The sequence below is a fragment of the Macrotis lagotis genome, chromosome 1, assembly GCF_037893015.1.
Source record: "Macrotis lagotis isolate mMagLag1 chromosome 1, bilby.v1.9.chrom.fasta, whole genome shotgun sequence".
Taxonomy (NCBI): Eukaryota; Metazoa; Chordata; class Mammalia; order Peramelemorphia; family Peramelidae; genus Macrotis; species Macrotis lagotis.
In genome coordinates this window covers 288,093,247-288,114,400 of record NC_133658.1, presented here as the reverse complement: position 1 = coordinate 288,114,400, position 21,154 = coordinate 288,093,247, and the positions used below count along the sequence as shown (strand labels likewise).

Sequence of the window (21,154 nt, the reverse complement as noted above, 5' to 3'; positions counted from 1 at the left end):
ACTCTGAAATTACTTCCAACTTACCGATATACATCTATATATCTTGTAAGCACATTGTAGTTCCAATGTCTTCATGAAATCATTAGCTCCTTGAGGGCAAGCTGTTTTGCTTTTATTTTGAAACCCCAGTGATTAGCCTACTACCTGGAACACATTAAATATTTATTATGTACTTGTCAAATTGATTAGGCCTCATCCTCTGCCTTAATGTCTTACTTCTGACTCAATATCCTGGACCACCACTGAGGATCAACTGTAGCAGGGGGTTTTCCCCCTCTTGCCATGCTTCTTAATGATAAATTCATTCCATCCCTGCTACGTTTCTAAGTCATCAGTGGAATATTGGAAATCATACTGGGCTGTTTTCTTTTCCTAGGCCTCATGAGGTTGATGTCCAGAACCTAATTTAGTCTTACCTCCTACTATGGCTAGGCTCTGTCTCCCTGCTCAGTGATCTACTGGCACTAAGTTTGTCCCCTTCTGTTGTAACTTGCCAAGACTGGTTCCAGATATCCTATTATTAAGATGGCACTGTTTTGGGATATCCCTTATCCAAAGCACAGCCTGTTTTTCAAGATTATGGGCAATCACCCTAATTTTCCATCTCCACCCACTTCCATTAGCTTCTGGTCCAATTACCAAAGTTTGAGCTAGTTTCCCTAGTTTGAAACTCTCGGTCATTGTTACTTCTAGATTTATCTGAGTTGGGACTAGCTTCTCTGGTTTAATTCCTCCACTAGCCTCTACTGTCATCAGGGTCTCTTTATGAACAGTTGTGAATGGTGAAGTTTATTTCTGTTTCTTTTTCAGATTTGTCAAAAGTAAAATTTTAGGAGTTGACTTTTATTGCTTTCAGTGAATAAAACTTCACCTCTTACCCACCCACTTCCCTCAATAAAAATACCAAAACCCTTGAAACAAATACATAATCAAGCAAAACAAATTCCCACAAAGACTACTGTGAGAGAATTGGGCTTCTACAACCTTACAAATCACTATTCTAATTAGAAGTTTATTTCTATATTTTAAAGTATATTCTAAATTCTATGACTAAAATCTTAATTAGCTTTTCATTTTCCAAATCTGTCGTTTTCTTCTGAATCACTGGTCCACTTATTGTCAGAAATGATGTCTTTCTGACTTCCTGTGAATTTCTGGTCCAGAATTTCTCTAATCCTTAGCAATGCTTTCTAAATTTCTCTTAGTAATATTGTTTAAGCTCAAGTTAACCATTAGAAATGGGTAATTATCATCTTGTCAGTTCCTGAAAAGATCTCCATCATGTTCAGGATATATTATGGCCCAAGAAAAGAATAGTTTTATTTCTATTACCAAGACAATAAATACATACTTCAATATCTCTCAATAGGGAGTCATCAACCACTATTCCTCTCTTCTTTTTCTGACCCAGTTAAGTTTACTGGTCCAAGAACCTGGATGTTCTTGTACTTCCCAGCACCTGTGGATTAACATGATCATTCTTTCAAGGATAATAAGCAGCTATTTCCTTTCTCTTAGAGAAGAATCTTTATAATTTTGACTTAACTCCAAATGTTCAATAGTCCTCTGTGTTTGGTTTCTCTATCTTTCAAAATCCTTATGTATCTTAGGATTCTTTTCCCTTTTTATTTCCTTTTTCTTCAGGTTTTTAATGGATCACTTGATTCTGATAATATAAAAAGTAGGGATTTTTTTTTCCAAAGTACCTTTTCTAGAAAAAAGACACATTTGTATTTTAACAATAGATAAAAACTATATATAAAAGACAGACAGATCACTGCTAGAATTTCTTCCTGTTTCCCTATTTTCTTTAAGATTCCTACTCCTTTTTTTCTGACAGGTCTTGTTTTTTTTTTAGGTTTTGTTAAGGCAAATGGGGTTAAGTGGCTTGCCCAAAGCCACACAGCTAGGTAATCATTAAGTGTCTGAGGCCGGATTTGAACTCAGGTACTCCTGACTCCAGGGCCCATGCTCTCTCTATTCACTGCACCACCTAGCCACCCCTTTAGAGGTCTTATTAAATGACTCTTGTAGTAAACAATTATATTGGAGAATTCTTACCTTCTTATCAAAACCTTTACAATAATATCAATTATTGTTACAAAAATAATAATTTTTGCCTTCAGAAGCCTTTCTCTTTTCATATTTCCCCTCTCCAAAGTTAATCTTTGCTTTTATCTGCATTTCCAAACTCCAGTAAATCCATATCTTGCAAATTCCTCCTTCCACTTTAACTCAAGTCCTAATTCTTCTTCTCCTATCCAATACTTCCCCGTGGGAGTCAGAAATGGAGAGAGGTTCTGGATTCACCAAACTGAAGCCCATTTTTCTGAACAGATAGAGAAAAGAAGAGGAAGGAGCCTGGAGCACCCAATGTTCATAAACTCAACATGAAGGAGAGGATGAGGATGGAGTCTGTCAGTCACAGTATTGGTAAGGAATATTTATACTTAATTGTATCTCTTAGTCACCAGAGAAGGTTCAATATGAAGAGGGCAACAGGGAATCATTACGATAAAAATAAAAAACCATCAATAAATCATTTTTAAAGACACAGAAAAATCACAATGTGCATGAATGGAAAAGAGAACCTGAACCAACAGATCATTAATCTATCAAAGAAATTTTCTCTGTATCTCTTTTTCTCTCTCTTTCCTGTATCTATCTAGAGGTGAAAACTAATTATTTCTCTAATATTAGTAGTCAATTATTAAAATGGAGAGATTCAAACTTTTTCCTTGTCCTATTTCCTTTTCCAAAACCCAATCTCTCAAGAACCAAGATGAAGGAAGATGGGATTAACATTCTCCTCATTTCTGGGTACTGCAATTCCACCCAACTAAATGAAAGCTGAATGTCTAAGGTGTTCCACCTGAGCAATCTGGATGAATGGAGAGCCTTTGTCTAGACTGCCCAAGGCTGGGGATGATTTAGAAGTAGAGAAGACTCTTTGTCCAAAAGTTAAAACTTATTTTTCTCAGCCCCTTACAGGAGTGAGCCTCATTGTAATATTCATTCTCTCAATAATTATTAACCAGAGTTGACTGCCATCACTATTCCAAGAGCATTGTAAGCCCTCTGCCATGAGAGGACATTTGGAATTTGAGAGATCCATGGGACCCTATTTTAAAAATAAAATGTTACCCAGAAATTACTTTATCTTTTGAACTCTTCAAACATCACAATAGCTATAGATCTACACATGGAAATATATAATAGTTACTTTTTTCTCCTTTCAATGAGATTTAATTTTAGGTACTTGGCCTATAGTCATAAGCAACTAATAGCGAAAGAGACATGGTACAATGGTTTAGAGCTAAATTAGGGAGATGTAACTAATAGTTTTATACACAAACATATTTTTAGAAATCTTCAGTAGCTCTCTATGCCCCATAGAATAAAAGTTCAAACTACATGCTTAGCATTCAAAATTCTTCTCAGTCTGACACTTTCTTATCTTCTCCTGTTACTCTTTCCCATGATCTCTGTATTCTAGTCAAGATACTTTACTCTCCCCTTAGCCTGAAAAATCCTTCCTACCCCAAAACTACTCCCAATTCTTTTAAAGTACACCTCAAATGCCATCTAATCCAATAAGGGCTTTCTCATCCAGACTCAAATTCAAACAAAGATTTCTTGAGCATCCATTATGTGTTAGATACAACAGCTCAAAGTGTTTATTATCATTAGTGATAGATGAGGGATTTCAAGAAAGAAAAAGAGCTGATTAGCAGTGAAAGACCGAGAAAAATCTTGAAAAAAAAATTGAGTTTTAAAGTAAGTTAGTGATTTTACAAAGTAGAAATAGGAGGTGGTACATAATCCAGACAAAAGGAATTATCGTAAGTCACAGAGTCAGAAGACATTATGTCAAGGACAGACAAGAACTAAATAGGCCAGTTTAACTAGAAAATAGTACACATGAAGATGAGTAATATGAAAAAGTAGAAAAGTAAGCAGGAGATAGATTGTCAAAGGCTTTTAAATGCGTGCTTAAGGATTTTATACTTTAGGGACAGTTGGGTGGTGCAGTGGATATATAGCACTGGCCCTTAAAGTCAGGAGGATCTGAGTTCAAATTTGACCTCAAACATTTAATAACTACCCCTGAGACCTTGGGCAAGTCACTTAAGACTACTGCCTTTCAAAAAAAAAAAAAAGAAGAATTTTATACTTTATCCTATAAAACCAAGGCTGCCCAAAATGGGGGGGGGGGGGGGAAGGAATGCTACTGCCAAAAAGTTCTCACTAAAATTGCAAATCAAAACATACTGTCTACTGTTTGAATAATTTCTTTTTAAAAACACTGTTTTCAATCATTAATGACTGAGAGAAATTCAAGTCAAAAGAATTTTTCAAGATTTCATTTCTTAAGTGATGAATCCAAAATACAGAATGAAAATTGAATTTTTGGACATGGCCAATGTGGGAATTTACTTTGCATAACTATTCAAGGGTTGTTTTCTTTTTTTCCCCACTAACTAGGGGATGAGGTGAAGCGAAAGAAAATTCCTATTAATGGAAAAAAAAGTTTTAAAAAATTTTTTTTACCTCAGACTCGGGAAAATTGGTAAAGATAAGAAAAACAATAAAAACCTTCAATATTGGAGGGACTTCAGGAAAAAAACACACTCCATACTTATACAATGTTGGCAGAGCTAAGATTTTGTATAATCATTCTGCAAAATAATTATTCTAAAAGGATGATTTAAGTGCTCTGAACCACAATGCTAGATATATGGACCAAAAAAAGTCTATTATAAAAAGATCTTATTTAAATTAAAATAGATACAGAAATACTTTTGTAGTAACAAAGAACTGGAAAAGAAGTAGATGCCCACTAATTAAAGAATGGCTAAACAAACTGTGGCACATGAGTTTAACACAGTATTAATGTATATAATTATAAAAATGAGGAATACACTGCAAAATGAGATTAATATAGCATATATCAGAATTTTTATTGGTTAAATTAACTGTCTTTTTTCCTCTTTTATATTCTTTATTATAAAGGATGGTACTGAGGGTTTTAAGAGGGGACAGATTGGGAAATATAGTAGTCATAATAGAATTTTACTATGTTTTTTTTTTTATTTTTGCAAGGCAAATGGGGTTAAAGTGGCTTGCCCAAGGCCATACAGCTAGGTAATTATTATAAGCTTTCTATTCCAAAACACAGGAAAGTCTTATAACTAGCTAGAGCTTGCTGGACTTAGCTGACATCAAACTTTGGCTCTACTAATTAACTGTCAGTGGGAATTTCTATTTCAACTTTATTGAGAAAAATAGGTCAAGTAAGTAACTCCACGTTAATGCTTAGTCTGGAAGCTTTCCCTTCCATTAGATTCTTTAAACTCCAAATTTTTATCTTCCCTCTTCTACCATATATAAATATATATATATATGGTATAATATATGGTATATAAAAGCTAAGCGTTTGCATCCTGCCTACAAAAACTAAAACCTATATAAGGCTTTGAAAATGGCTGCATAGGACCCACTTTTTTTTATACCATGAGTCTAAATGAGCATATAATAAACTATTAAACTATTAAAATGTTTCTGTGTGTTTATCAGTATGACTGGCAGTAGCACCTATCAATGAATCCCTGAACAATTCTTATGTCAGTTAATATAAAAACAAAATATATTACTAAAAAAAGATCTATTTTGGTACAAAAGAAAAAGTACTTTGAATGATAAAAAGCATTAGTTCCACTGAATGAGTTCATTTGCAAAAATCATTCTTTAACCCAAGTCAGGCATTTCAGGGAAGACAGAAATCACACAAATATATAAAAAGTTCAAAGCTCTTATCTAGTGTTGGCAGATCTGCTCAATCATTTTCGTTTACATTACATAAGTTTTATTTCATAATTCTTTAAAATAAGTCCACCAAAGAATTTTTTTTTCTACATATGGATTCAAGTTGTAAAGCCTTAGTAAACACTGACTGTATGTTTGTGTGCATTTACAAACATATGTACATCTGAAGATACACATTGATGTATATATATTTATGAACACACAGACAGATTCTGTACCTGTGGTGGAACAAATCAAAAGAATCTCTTTGAAATAAGTACTAAAATGGACACATTAGGTGGCGCAGTGGATAGAGCAGTGGTCCTGGAGTCTGGAGAACCCGAATTCACATTTGACCTTAAAGTCACATCGCTTATCAATTAAATTAAACCCAACTGCCCCTCTCCCCATTCAAAAAATATAAATTAAAAATAAGCACTTCAATCATCATCACTTGTTAACAAATGAGGATGTAAAGAACTAAGAACAATGTATGTTCCCATAAAGTAGAACTGCTAAATAAATTATGATATATGAATGTGATGCAATATTATTGTGCCATTAGAAATAACAAAAGGGATACAGAAAAAAACATCAGAAGTGAATGACTAGAGCGAAATGAGTAGAACTAGAACAATTCAATGTGAAAGATATCTTTGAAAGATTTAAGAATTCTGTTTAATGTAAGAATATTCACCAAACCAGAAGACAGATGATGAAGCATGCATCCCATTCCTTGATGGAGGGGTAAAGGAACAAAGGTAAAGAATGAAACATACATTTTTTCAGATATATCTAAAATCACACATACTTGTTACAAAGGTGAACTTTCATTAGAAAAGGGAAGAGTACCTAGGGAAGGAGGAAATAGAGGGTAGGGATAGTGATGTGAAAAAAAATGAAGGAAAGGGCATTAAGGAAACTCATAAAACAAAATAGAACAAAGAAATTTAAGAGGGGATATAGTCAAGAAAGGAAGTGTTAGTACAAAATACAATTAAAATCAACATATACATAAAAAAAAACAAGCTGTATATTTGTAGTTTCCTATGCAATTGTTTTTCTCCACTTTGTATATTAAGTTGTTCAAATTTGTTATTTTTTGAATTCTTAATTTTTTAAAATAAAATTCAAGATTTCATGCCATGATGACTGCCTGAACAAGTGACAGACCATTCAACCCTACCCTCTCCCTATTTCAACAAAACTTGTACATTCACACCAAACTGAATAATCATCAGGAAATCCAATGAAAAACTACAATGTGACTTCTAGTCTAGAACTGCACCCTCTCCAAAAATAAGCCAAAAAGAACAGGAGTAACAACAACAAAGGGAGCTCCCACCAGCACAATCAGAACCTTAATCTGTGTGGCTGCAAAGGTCTGTGTCTAGAGGAAGCAAGAATCACAAATTCCCCTGTAAAAGCTCTTGAGTAATCAGAAAACTCCAAGGCAGGAACCTTGGAAACCTGTAGAGTAGAAGGAGATGGTATGACAGTGCTGACCAGAGGGTGCCCCACTGTACAGGACTTGGATAACCTATGCCCAAGACCTGTAAGCTCCCCCAACACTCTTAAAACATTAGAAAGGGCCTAAAGACCTAGCACTCTAAACCTCAAGAATTCCCAGGGCTCTTACCTCAGGAAGTCAGCTCAAGAATTCACAGCAAGAACCATCAATACTACATCTAAAAGTGCAGCAAGAATCAATTCAGAAAAAAAACTGAATAAATGGGTATATCAAAGAAAAAACTAACCAATATTAAAAAAAAATTACTGTACTAACTCCATTAATACTGCAAACAATGACTTAAAGGGGAAAAATGGAATTTCTACAAAGATACACAGAAGAAATCTTTAAAAATAAGATAAAAGTTCTGGAGGAAAGAACTGGAAGGAGAATATCTTAGAAGAAAAAATTCTAAACCTTATTCAAGAAATGTACTCTCTAAAACTAGAATAGACCAAATAGAAATAAAAGTGACAATTTTGGGGCAGCTAGGTGGCGCAGTGGATAAAGCACTGGCCCTGGAATCAGGAGTACCTGGGTTCAAATCTGGTCTCAGACATTTGATAATTATCTAGCTGTGTGGCCTTGGGCAAGCCACATAACTCCATTTGCCTTGCAAAAACCCTAAAAAAAAAAAAAAGGTGACAATTTTAGAGCATCCTGGGTTGTATGAGCATAATAATCCTGGGTTGTATGAACATAATAATGAGAACTGATACAAGGAAAGCAACATTATAAAGAAAAATAAGTTGGAAATATTGAAGAACTTGATAGATGCAATGACCAAATAAGTCTCCAGAGGACCTATGATAAAGCATGCTACTGTGTAGATTGATTTGTTTTACCTAAGCTTATCTATTACAAAAGGGTTTTTTCATCATATATTTCTTTAAAATTTTGTTGGGGGGCAAAAAGGGTCCAGAGGATGAAGAAAAAACATTTCTTTTTAATTTTACAAAAAAAAATCAAACAAGCAAAAACAAGTTTTGAAAATAATGTGAAAAAAGAAAAGAAAAAATTTAAAAAATTTTTAAAAATGAAGAAAATATGTAGATTTATTTAAAAAAACATGAAAAAATTTTAAATTTCATATAGAATCCTTTTTTGTTTTGCTGTGAATGTGGAAATGCTTAAGTTTAAAATGAAAAGAATTTCTAAAACTTAAATTAAAAATTATAAAGTGAATTATCTCAGTGGTAAGTATAGCAACTGAATCCAAAACTGACCTATTAACTAGAGCACAGTTGTAAACTTTTATGCATTCCTAAACTATTACAGAAACAGGGAAAAGAGGGTTAGGGGAAAACCGGTGGCATCTGTATAAAATTCATGCACAGGGCCCTAAGTGATTTTAATGAACTTAGATGCAATTTTATATTCTAAATAAATTTTACTCCTCTATCTACCTATTTGGGGACCAGAAAAGCTAATTTTATTTTACTCTTTAAAGCTGTTTTGAAAAACAATACTGTAAATTTCATCTTAAGAGTAAATGCCTAACTTCCAGACCTCAAATTATATGATAAAGCAATACTTGCTAAACTATCTGACAATGGTTAAAAATAGAAACATAGACCATGATAAAGAAAAGCAGAAAAAAAATTAAATAATTCAGTTTTTAAAATCTAAGAATATAAGTTATTTGGGAAATAATTCCCTAGTTGACAAGAACCGCTAGGAAAACTGGGAAGAAAATCGACAGAAATTGAGCTTAGATCGATATTTAACACCATATACTATAATAATCTCAAAATAGATAAACTGAATTTTAAAAGCCCTATCATTAAAGATTATTATAGAATAAAAGTGACCAAAATATATTAACAGATGTTTTGAAAAAAATTTCAAACTATTAATAACAGGAGAAATAACCTTGAGCTTTTACTTCCCACTCAATAGGCAAAGATAGCAAAAGAATAAAACAGTTAATTTTGGCAAGGCTGTATAAAGTCAGATAAACTTATGTATAATTGGAAGAACTTAATTGATATAACTATTCTAGAATGCAATATGAATTATGCAAATAAAGTGATGAAAAAGTTCATACCTTCAGAACCAGAGATTCCATTGTTAAGCATATGTCCCAAGGAGATTATTAACAAAAAGAAAGATAACCTTACATATGAAATTGTTCCTAACATCACTTTTCATGGCGAGCAAAGAACTGAAAACATGGATCTTCATCAACTAGGTAACAAGTAAATACATTATAATATTATGTGTGTAACAATATAACTACTACAAGAAACAAGAATAGAGAAGCTCTCAATTGAATGTTACAATGTAAAATAAATAAAATCAAAAAACAATATACACAATGATCACAGATAATGGAAAGACCACTAACCACAAAGCAAATAAAAATGAATATTGTGAAACTAAATATGATTGTTTCCAATGAAGAGAATGTGAATAGATGCCTCTCCCTGACACCCTGCTCCCTCTGCAAAGGTTGGGGTCCAAGTGTGTCAATCACCACTGCATGTTAGATTTTTTCAAATTGTTGCCCAGTTTTGCTGGATTTTCTCTTCTTCTTCCACTTAAAAAAAATTATTTGTTATAGAGGATGGTTCTGTGGGGGAAAGGGGGAATGATACAAGGGGAAATGTAAGCAATATAAAAACAACTATGGGGAAGCTAAGTGGCACAGTAGATAGAGCATCAGCCCCTTGAGTCAGGAGTACCTGAGTTCAAATCTGCCTCAAACACTTAATAATTACCTAGCTGTGTGGCCTTGGGCAAGTCACTTAACCCCATTTGCCTTGCAAAAACCCAAAAAACCAAACCAAAACAAAAAACCTACTATGTTTAAAAAATATTTAGAAAATAGATAATATAAAAAAGATATGTGAGGGAAAGACATGTTTAACATAAAAGTTCGGTTTCAGATATTACCACTTCTGTTTTTCTTTGTATACTGAAATGTATATGTTGATTATTAAATTTTTAATTAAAAACACTAAAATGTTATAATGCAATACTGCTATTGCTCTGTAAGAAATTGCCAACAGGATGGTTTTAGAAAAAACTTGCACTAAATAATGCAGAATGAAACAAGCAGAACCAAGAGCTCATTGTATACAATAAAAGCAATATTGTTTGAAGAGTAACTGTGAAAGACTAAGTTAAAATGAATAATGTGATCATTCAAGCAAGACTCTGAAAGGCTTTATTACACAAAATTCTATCTACCTCTAGAACAGAGATACTGAAGTATGATTCCACATATATAACTTTAGAAATATGTTGGCCTTGAATGCAGGTTGGGAGGGATAGAAGGAAGAGAAAAATTCAGACCTCAAAATGAAAACAAATAGATAATTTTTTAAAGGAAAGTTATGATTATGGGGAACGTTCTTAACTAAACAAAGGACAGAAACATTCGCATAAGATAGAAAGTAAATTTTAATTATATAAAATTGAAAAGCTTTTGCAAAATTAATGCAACAGGGGAAAAGGAAGCAATATTGGATAAAAATCTGTATCAAATAACCTTGATATGGGTCAGATATGGAAAATATTCCAATACAGTAAAACCAAGAGTCATATCAAATAGACAAGTAGACATAGGAAATAAAACAAAAAGTTCTCAAAAAAAATTTAAAATATTAAAAATGTCCAAATCAATAATAATAATAATAATAATAATAATAATAATAATAATGGAAATTCAAACAAGTTTTTACCTTACACTCAGTAAATTACATAATAAAAGATGGAAATAAGGTTAGAAAGGTTTGGAAAGACACACTATCACATTGTTGACTGAACTCTAAAGTAGTCCAACCAAGTTACAGAAAGGAATTTGGAAGCATACTTGGGGGAAAAAAAAGACTTAAATGTCTATATCTGGAGGTTCAAGTATGACTTTAGAAATTGCAGGACTAGGAACACAGTGAAGGAAGATCAAAGATAGAATGAAAGGTCCCCAAAAAACTAAATAAAGTACCTATATCTCAAGGTTGTTTTGAAGATGAAATGAAGATTTTATAAGGCACTTAGAAAATCTGTTAGTGCTATATAAATACTAATTATTATTATTATGGTACATTCTATTATAGCAAAAAACTAGAAACAAAATGGGTGCCTATAACATTAGCAATAGATAAATCATGCTTATTCACAATGACTGCAAATGTAAATAGAACTTTTTAAAAAACCCAACTTATCATGTTATTATAATGGTCAAGATTTTCCTATGGAAGAGAAAATGTACCTCCCTACCTTTTATTGAAGAGATTATGGAAGTGAAATACTGTATGTACTTTCAGACTTGCTTGAAGTGTCAGTTTTGCTTTGTCACACAGATGAGTGATGAAGTGAAAGTGATGACATATAAAAATAGTTTATAAAAAGTTAATTTTGTAGGCAGGTTCAGAGTTCCTCCCTAAATTCCTACAAAACAAACCTAGAAATAGGGAAATCCAAGGGAAAAAAAATAACAGTGAATCATTTTTCCAGTCAAATTTGGCATAGAGAGACAGACAGAAAGGTTTGCAGGGGTCAGGAACAAACTAGGTCTAGCGAGGTCCCATCTGAGGTCATCTTGATGGGAAAAAGTGCCAACTATCAATTTTTTTCACCCACTACTCCAGTTCTCCAGTAACACATTCAGAGCAGACTGAAGAAGGGATCTGGGCCTACCCCATCACATTTCTCTACCCTAACACAGTTGTATATCGGGAAAGGAGGAGCTTCAGAAGCAAGAAGCCTCAGTGTGATAGTTCCCAAGAGAAGAACAAGGGTCACATTTCTAACTTCTAGCCTATTCTAATTTCTATGCCAACAGAAGCCTGCGTAGAAATAATCAAGGCAAGAACCCCAGGCCAAAGGAAAAATCTACAGGTTCTTTCACTCTGAAGTAGCAGAGCTTCCCTACTCACTGACTGTGACTTGAGTTGTGTGCAGTCTGGACCCAAATCCAAGTCAGAAACCTGCAGAGCTCAGACCAGTGAACAGCAATCAGATTTTACACTGGATCATGGCTCTTTGAAAACAATGAAAGCTTGAAGTGTCAGTCTCTTCCTGAGTCCAGCAGTTTTTTAATTTAATATTTATTTAATACCCCAAGACCTTTCCTACAGAAGTGAAAAGACTCCAGTCCTAATATCAACTCCAAAATCAGGAAGTAGGCTAGAAGAGCAAACCAAAAAAGAATTCTACCATAAAGAACCAAAAAATTCTATCATAAAGAATTATGGCAGCATGGAAGCTGAAGACACAAAACCAGACATAAAATATCTATAAAAGAATTCAAATATCCAGGAGACATAGTCATACATAATCATAATTTAACAGGTACCACCAAAAAGGAACAGACATTCCAGAATACAAGATTCCAAAGGGCAAATGACATAGCCTTTATTAAGTCAAAAACTTACCAAAAAAAACCTGAATACAATGCTACAAGGGAGGAAAATGGAGCTTTAATGAAATACAGTACTTTCAAGCATTCCTAATAAAATGACTGGAGCTACACAAAAACTTTGAAGTTCAAACACAAAGAGTAACATAAAAAGGTAAACATGAACAATCTTAAGGGACTAAACAAGGATAAACTAACTTCTTACATTCTAATATAGAAGATGTCTTCCACTGAACTCCATCATCATCAGGAGTCAGAGTTTAATTAGACAGAAAGCCTGTGAGTAAATATGTAATTTTTTTTATAATCTTAAAAATGGAAAATGGAGGAGGGAATGTTGAATGTGAAAAAGGAAAGTTAGAGAAAATCATCTCACATAATCAGGATGTGCAAGTATGCACATAAAGAAAAATGAAGGGGAGGAAGCAGGTGATATCTCAACCTCACTCCTATCTGAAATGGTTTAACTTTTGAAGAATATGCAACACACCCATGAAGAGTTTAGAATATAAAACATTTCATTAAATAGGGAAAAGGAAAGAAACGGAAAAGAAAGAGGGCAATTGATGGAAGGTCAGATTAAGGAAGGAATTAATCCAAGCAAAATAAATTCTAGGGATACAAATAAATATTGATAAGGTTTTTTTCTTTTTTGGGGGGGGGAGCAAAGAATGGGAATCTGAGAAGGCCAATTGGAGAATAGTTTGGATGTGTTATAATAAAAAATGTCATGGAGTACTTTTGTGCAATAAATAATGGAGATAGTTTCAAAGAAACCTGAGATTTACATGAATATATGTAGAAAAAAGTGAACAAAAATCCAACAATTTATATACTGATAATATTATGACAATTTTGAAATAATTAGGAACTCTGATCAGAGTAATTACAAATCATGATTTCAGATGACTTAGGATGAGGTATGTCACTTACCACCTAATAAAGAGGTGAAGGATTTAAGCATACAGAATAAGACTTTTTGTTTGGACATGGTCAATATGGAAATTTGCTTAAATTAACTACAGATACATTTATAAAAGGCATTTGTTCTTCTAGGAAAAGGATTTCTCTAACAATTATGAGTTGGCCAAAAGTGTGATGTGTTCACTTGAAAAGAGTTGAGTGAGTTCCCTTCAGAGACAAGACGTGATGGACTTGGGTTTCCAGTTTGAGGAAATCTTTCTTTTTTTGGACATGGTTAATATAGGAATTTATTTTGCCTGACCATAATGGGAAAGTAATAGTTTTTGTTTTGGCATTTGTTTTACTTTATCATAGGATGGAAGTGTAGGGAAGGAGATTTACATAAAGTAGAGAATGCACACCTGAAAATATAATTTTTTAAAAGCTTTTTGCAAGTGTTCAAAAGAAACAAAAAAAGATCTGGACACTCTAGAAGTTGTCTATTTTCTTGAGTTTCTGCCAACACTGTTCCTTTTGAGAAGGTGACACTTGAAAAGTGTTTCTGAGGGAGAAACCTCAGATACAGTAGAATAAAATATAAAAGAAAAAGTACAAAATAGCTAAAAATAAAAAGATGACAAGGGTACTTCTAAAGTCAGTATCATTTACACTTCCACATCAACAATTTTGCAAGAATTTATGTACAAACTTTTTTTTTTTTTAGTTTTTACAAGGCAATGGGGTTAAGTGGCTTGCCCAGGGCCATACAGCTAGGCAAGTATTAAGTGTCTGAGGCCGCATTTGAACTCAGGTACTCCAAGGCTGGTGCTCTATCCACTGCGCCACCTAGCCACCCCTGTACAAATATTTTTAAAGCATATAAAGATTGGAGTTTTCTCCTCAAATATTAAGAGAATAGACTGGGTCACTGAAAATGTGACTTGAGATGGCCTCAAAACCAGATGGCCTTAACTCTGAGACTAGCTTTCTGGCTCCCTCAGTTGACATAAAGATAAGCTTTTTTGGACATTATACTATACACTATGTTTGGTTTAAAAAAACAAACTATTTTTTTAATCAAGCAGCATTCCTGCATTATCATATAACTTCAAAACTGATATGAGGCTTTCAATTATCTACATTTTGTTTTCATGTGCTCAAGATGGGTGTTTTTTTTAAAATGGGAATAAAACTTCCCAAATACAAAGAATTACAAAATGCTAAAAGATGGAAAGAACTTCCAAAGTGATTTTATCCAGTCTTAAACTTAAACTTACCACTGTATTTAAAATGTATGTTTTTGTTAAATCTAGTTGTATATTTATCATTCCCTTTACCATACTGAATTCCATGAGGGGAGGGAAAATGTAAACCTCATATCTCTGCCATATAAAATACAAACCTTGTATCTCTTCCATATTTCTACACACAGTAATAATTTACTAAGTTTTCAATGTAATTCCATATTTATTATATACCTATGTAAATAGAAGGCTGTGCTAGGTTCTAGGAGAAGAAATATGAATTTTTAAGATTAAGTAAGTCTTAGTCCTCATGATTTCCACTGTAGAAGGAAAATATACACATAACTATAATGTATATGCTAATAAATAAATTACATTAGCTGAGATAACTAAGATAATGTGGGGTGATATAATGGGGGAAGAATTCAGGAAGGACTTTCACAGATGTTGACATAAACTGGGCTCTTAAAAGGATGGGTAAGAGTTTAATAGAAAGTGGGAAGGAGTATAGCCCAGGTAGTATAAATAGTAAAAAAGCAGAGTACACTGATGAAAGATGAGCAGTTAGTTGGCTATGGGAAGGGGAATAATAGTTCACATTTGCATCTGAAGAGACAACACAGCAAATATAGGAGAGGGTTCCAGATTGTGAAAGGTCTTTAAAACCATTCAGGAATCTGAACTTAGCCAATAACAGGGAGTCGCTGAATATCTTTAAATAGCAGTGTAACATGACCACAGAAAAGACCATTAGTTTAGAAATGGTATAAAGCTGAAGAGAGAAAAAAGTAGATAGACTCAAAAAGGAGCTCCAATAGTTCAGATAGAATGGTTAATATGAAAGCTATACAAAGATAGATGCAATAGAGAATACATATTGAAGATGTTGAACTGAATTGAACCCTCTGGTTTTAGACTAGAAAACTAGGGCTCAGAAATAAGAGAACTTGCCTAAAATCACACAGAACCAGGACAAGAATCCAGATCTTATGCTATAATCAGTCCCCTAATCCTCTATATCAGAGATGTCAAAAACACTGGACCTCAAAATTCTCAAACTGCAGATCAATTAAATTAAAATGTTTAACATTTTAATTAACAATTAGCATAATAAAATACATTATAATGATAATTTGTGGTTTTCCAAGTCAACATGCAGCCCACAGGGATACTTTTCTATTGACACCACCAAACTACAAACATACACCATCAACTGAAAATTAAGTTGTGGAAACTCATTTCACTATAGTGCAAAGATCATTGGATTTCGAGTCTGAAGGCAGATAAATCTATCATTTAATCTATTTGACCTGACTCAAAATCTGGAGACCAGGATTCAAATCTAGGTTCCAATATACTTACTATTTACAACTAATGAGCAGGTCATTTCACCTTTCTTACAGTCAGTTTCTTAATAAGTATAATAAGAACAATCTCAAAGGGTTATTTCCAGAAAAAGTGTTATATATATCATTATATCTATAGATTAACAAATTAACATTTATGGTACTTTTTTTAATTTACAGAGGACTAAAAATATACCAATTTGATCTACTGACTCAATATAAAGGCATAGTAGAATTGGAAAAGAAGGTAGGCCTGTCATGTTCAGAGTGAAGGATAACAAATTAAAGCCTCAGTACTCGACTTGTTTATAGGAAACTAAAGGAAGACCTTCAGCATACCATGCAGTACCGACCATGTAAGACTTATGAAAGGAGAATCACACAAGAAAGAGCTATGGAGGAAATTCAAATCGAGTCATATTTATTAAATACCTACCAAGTACAAGGCACTATGCAAGGGGCATATCAAAAATGAAATAGCCTCTGCTCTCTAGCATAGGGTTTCTTAACAGTTTTTTTTTTTTGCATCCTGGACCCCTTTAGCCATCAGTTTATGACCCCAGCTGATGATTTTTTCCCTTTAACAACATAATAGAAGATGCTAAATTCCAGTTAGCGCTTAGTTAAAAAATGTGATTTTTCCCCCCCATCCAAGCTCAGATCCCCTGAAATCGATTATCCATAAGCCTCAGGTTAAAAACCTCTATTCTAGGAACTTCTATTCTACAATTAAACCCATAAGATCGTGGTTTCTCTAGTGTATAAAAATAATATAAAACATACAAAATACAGTCATGATCAGCCCACCTGAGAAAAAAAAATTCCTTCCCTTTAGTGTGATGTGGGATTTGAATAAAGAAAACCTGGTTCCAACACCAGCCTGGATATATACTAGCTGTGTGACCTTAGGACAGTTTCCTCATTTGTAAAGCGGAGGCAACCTTCTAGGACTGTAAACTGCAGAACAGCTGTGGATCTGCCTAGGGCAAAGGAGTTTCTTCAGAAAAAGATCCCCATACTCACGAGGATGAGGACCCCAGTGCCCGCCCGCCCCCGAAAAAAAGGCAAAACATGGGGATGATCCTTTCACTCTCTACCTCCGAGGAGATCGGTTAAGCTTAAAAGGCTGGAGAAATGGGAGCCGGACGTGATGTTTGTTTTGAGATCTTCGGGTCCCCCTCGGCCGCCCCGCCCCCTCCCCACCCCAGGCCGGCCCCGACATCCCAGCCCAGAGGCCCTCACCAGCCCTCGGGCGATCACCCGCCTGCTCAAGGGGGCGGAAACGCCACAAAGTCCGTCGCAGGGCCGGGCTCCCAGCCCGGAGGGGAGCCGGGCCGGAAAAAAGGTGCCCCAGATGTAGATTCCGAAGAAAATGCCTCAGCGGAAGGAAGAGAGCGCGCGCAGCCGCGCGCAGCGGGAGGGGAAGGAAGCGGACTTCAGGTAGGGGAAGGGGCGTGGCCTGAGGCACGGCTCTGCGCATGCGAGTTTGGCTCCCCTCTCCCCCCACCCCCACCCCCGGGCCCCGGAACACCCGTTACCGAGAGCCCCAGCCTTTTCTCTAGCCGGTGCACGCCTGCGCACAGGCGCGAGGCCTTACCTTTTACGGCCCTCTCCAAGCGGTCAGCAGACCCTCACCACCAACCTCCTCCCACTCCCACCCCCACCCCCTCCTCACCTAAGATTTCACTCACTCATTCACTGGGCTTCACCTCCTTCCGCCGCTACCCAGTCGCCATGCCGGGACTCAAGCCTAGCGGAGGAATCGGCGGAGGGATGGGGGAGGGGAGAAAAAAAAGGACCAGACGCCGGCTTCATCCGGAAGTCTGGCTGCCGGGGCCACGCGCACCTCCGGTCCCGCCCCTTCACGTTGCTGACCCTGCCCTGAGTCTTTTTTTTCTTTATTTTTTTTATTATAAAATTAACCATCAATAAATAAACATTTCAGCGCACAAAGATGACTCAGAAAAGTGTATTATATGTGAAATTGTGAACTATTCGTTTTCCTGTTTTAAGGATTCATTAAATTTAACCCGCTCGTTACAAAACTGACCCCTAAATGAACTTTTCTGGTGTGTGAATTTTCAGATTTCAAAGATATCTTTTTTTTTTTGGCTTCACTACCCACCCACTATTGGGGCAGCTAGGTGGTGCTGGAAGGAAGTTGAGCATGCTGTGAGGCTGCCCCGAATTCAAATGTGACCCTTGAAACTTAGCAGCCATATGACTTTGAACAAGTCACTTAAATCCTGTTTGCTTCAGTTTGCTCATCTGTAACATTAGGATAATGATCATATCTACCCCCCAGAGTTATTGTGAAAATCAAATGAGCCAATAATTGTGAAGTGGGCCCCAAATTTTCCGATTCTCAATACCACTGAAGGAGAGATTGGAGCAGTGATCAATTTATTAGGGAGATAGATGGTCCCTAAGAAAATGGATCCAATACCTTTCTCATCCATGGACCCCAAAGCTCAGGAACTAAGGAATTTTTAGACTTTGAGAAGTTCCTGGGAAAGTTCTTCAGAAGCATGGAAATTCCTATAGTTGACTAGTCTTCAGAAATGGGGGGAGAGATTCATCAACCGTAACCACTTTTGTCAGCAAACCTATTACAAGCCATCTTAGCAGAAGCTTTCCTTGGCCATCAAACACCAGTCTTTGATCATCAGGACCAAGGATGATAAGATTTTGGAGTAAAGGTCACTGGGAAAGAGCAGTAGTAACTGATAGTTGTGAACTGCTGAGACAAGTAAACTTTATTTCAAGCAAAAGTATGAATTTAGCTATTAAACATGATCATCAATATATATATATAGTGGATTAACCTTAACATTCATTCTAATATGAACCAACATAACTTATTCAAACTTAATTCTATTCTGCTTAACTCACTAATATAATCAGTGATAGCCATTAAATCACAATGAACTTCAGTAAATCCTGATTAAATTGAGCAGGGGTATCAAAATTATCTGCAAGAAGTACTATATAGTTAGCTATTATCATCTTCATTGAAACTACTTCCCTTGCAAATAAGTACAATCAAGTAATTCTATCAATATGCATTAATCATATGTATATATTTACTTTATATGTTATATACTACATTTACTATGTATCATACATATGTTATTACTAAGTACCAATACAAATGACTTAAATACATTTTTAGGAAAAAACCTCTCTGTACATTTCCAACAAAACCCAGGAGGGAAAAAAAAAAGAAATTTCATTTAAGAAAAAAATTAACCAGACATGACACATGAATTGATTATGACTACAATTAGTTTTTTGAATTACAGATATTCAAGAAATTGGAAAGATATTCATGTTCATGGTTAGACCAGCACTACTCTACAGTTTTAATAAATACTAATTCACTGATGGAGGTAGAAGGAGAGCGTCTAGGAATTTTGATTGTTGAGGATACAAAGAAAGGCAAAAAGATAGATGCTGTCTATAGATTTCTGTCTAACTAAGGACATAAGATGCAAACAAGAATGCACAAGGAAGACACAGACAGGATAAATCAACACAATGGCTATGTCTGAAAATGATTGTCTCATCCATTACCTCTGCCAAGAGGTGGGAGGAAGACTCAGTTTTCATTATCAATTTTCTGAAATCATGATTGGTCACTGCAAGGAGCAGCATTCTGACCATCACTGTGAGCATTGTTCTGGTTTGCTTACCTCACTTGGCATAACGTCAAATGGTCAAATGGGCCTTTCCAAGTTTCTGGGTCTGCGTAATTTCTAGAACTTCATTATATTTACATGCCATAATGTATTTAACCATTACTCTGCTGATGAGCACCCATTTTGCTTCCAGTTCTTTGCTACAACAAATATGTTGCTATGAATCTCTTCATAACATGTGGACCCTTCTCTTTGCAGTACTCTTATTCCTCCTAATATAGTTGTCTTTTGGAGAAGAAAACAGCAAACCACTCTAGTTATTTGCCAAGAAAACCGTTTGCTTTGTTTGTGTCAAACAGAGTCAGACACAACTGAAATGACTAAATAATGACAAATATTGTCTTTAAAGGAGAAAAGAAATACAAGGAAAGAAATGAAAGGAGAAAAGAATGAGGGAGGGACAGGCAAATGGGAATTGCTGTTAATAATGACCTAAACCAATAGCTAATAGAAATTTCATAAGGGAGGGGAGAAGGAAGAACCTGGATGAGAAAAAATGAGTATTATAACCAATCATTGGGAAGTCCAGGGTTTTTTCCTTTTAAGGAAATCTCTGACCTTGCCCCAAAATTTATCCAATTTAGACCTTCTTATCTAAGTGTACCTCCTTGCCCTTTCCAAATCAGTCTAGATTGCCCAAGGCTGGGGGGTGGACTACAAGTAAATAACATAATGCTATTTACATTACTCACCCCTCTTTAGAACTCTCATCACAACATTCATTCTTCTCATTGAAAACTAATCAGAGTTGATTGCCATTCTCAGGAATGCCTCCTCTTCCAAGGGTATATAAGCATTACATCATGTTCCACCAGAGTTCTTTTTAGCATTTGAGACTGCCACCAAAATAATTCTTTGCTAGCATAGTTAATAAAATGATTAATTACACAGATATTATGTCTCTCAAAGTATTTATACGTCACATGGGAAAAATTAAGATTAGGGAAAAACTTTTTATATAGTCACATTTTTAACCTCCTGGAAAAGCTGGGCTTCCACTTTTCCTTTTTTTAGACTCATTAGGCCCAATAGAAGTTTTCAAACCTACCGTCTTCAAAGGCTCAATTGCCTCTGGACAGCATTTAATTTTTTGATTATTAAGATTTCTGTTGCCACCCCTTTCTTACCTTTCTCATTCCTCCTTTTAGTATCCCAGATTTCCTTGAAAACTCAGCTAAATTCTACAGCTTCAAGCAACTATTGTCTCCTTCCAATCCCCTAAAGCCTCACCCCTCAATTACTTGCATATGTGCATATTTGTCTGAATAGAAAGCAAGCTCTCT

General features: G+C 35.1%; 1 protein-coding gene across 4 annotated transcripts in view; it reads right to left on the bottom strand.

Annotated features, from left to right (window-relative positions):
* The window catches only part of SETX (senataxin), a 94,560-nt gene extending 76,579 nt beyond the window's left edge, over positions 1-17,981 (bottom strand). Inside the window, exon 1 of one of the 4 annotated variants that reach the window (XM_074210848.1) lies at positions 17,849-17,981. The gene's annotated coding sequence lies outside the window, so the exon portion shown is untranslated. Of the gene's footprint in view, positions 1-24; positions 8,347-17,415; positions 17,611-17,848 lie in introns of those variants that run through there. The other 3 variants (XM_074210849.1, XM_074210847.1, XM_074210846.1) reach the window with 3 other exon arrangements.
* Between the last annotated feature and the right edge of the window lie 3,173 nt (positions 17,982-21,154).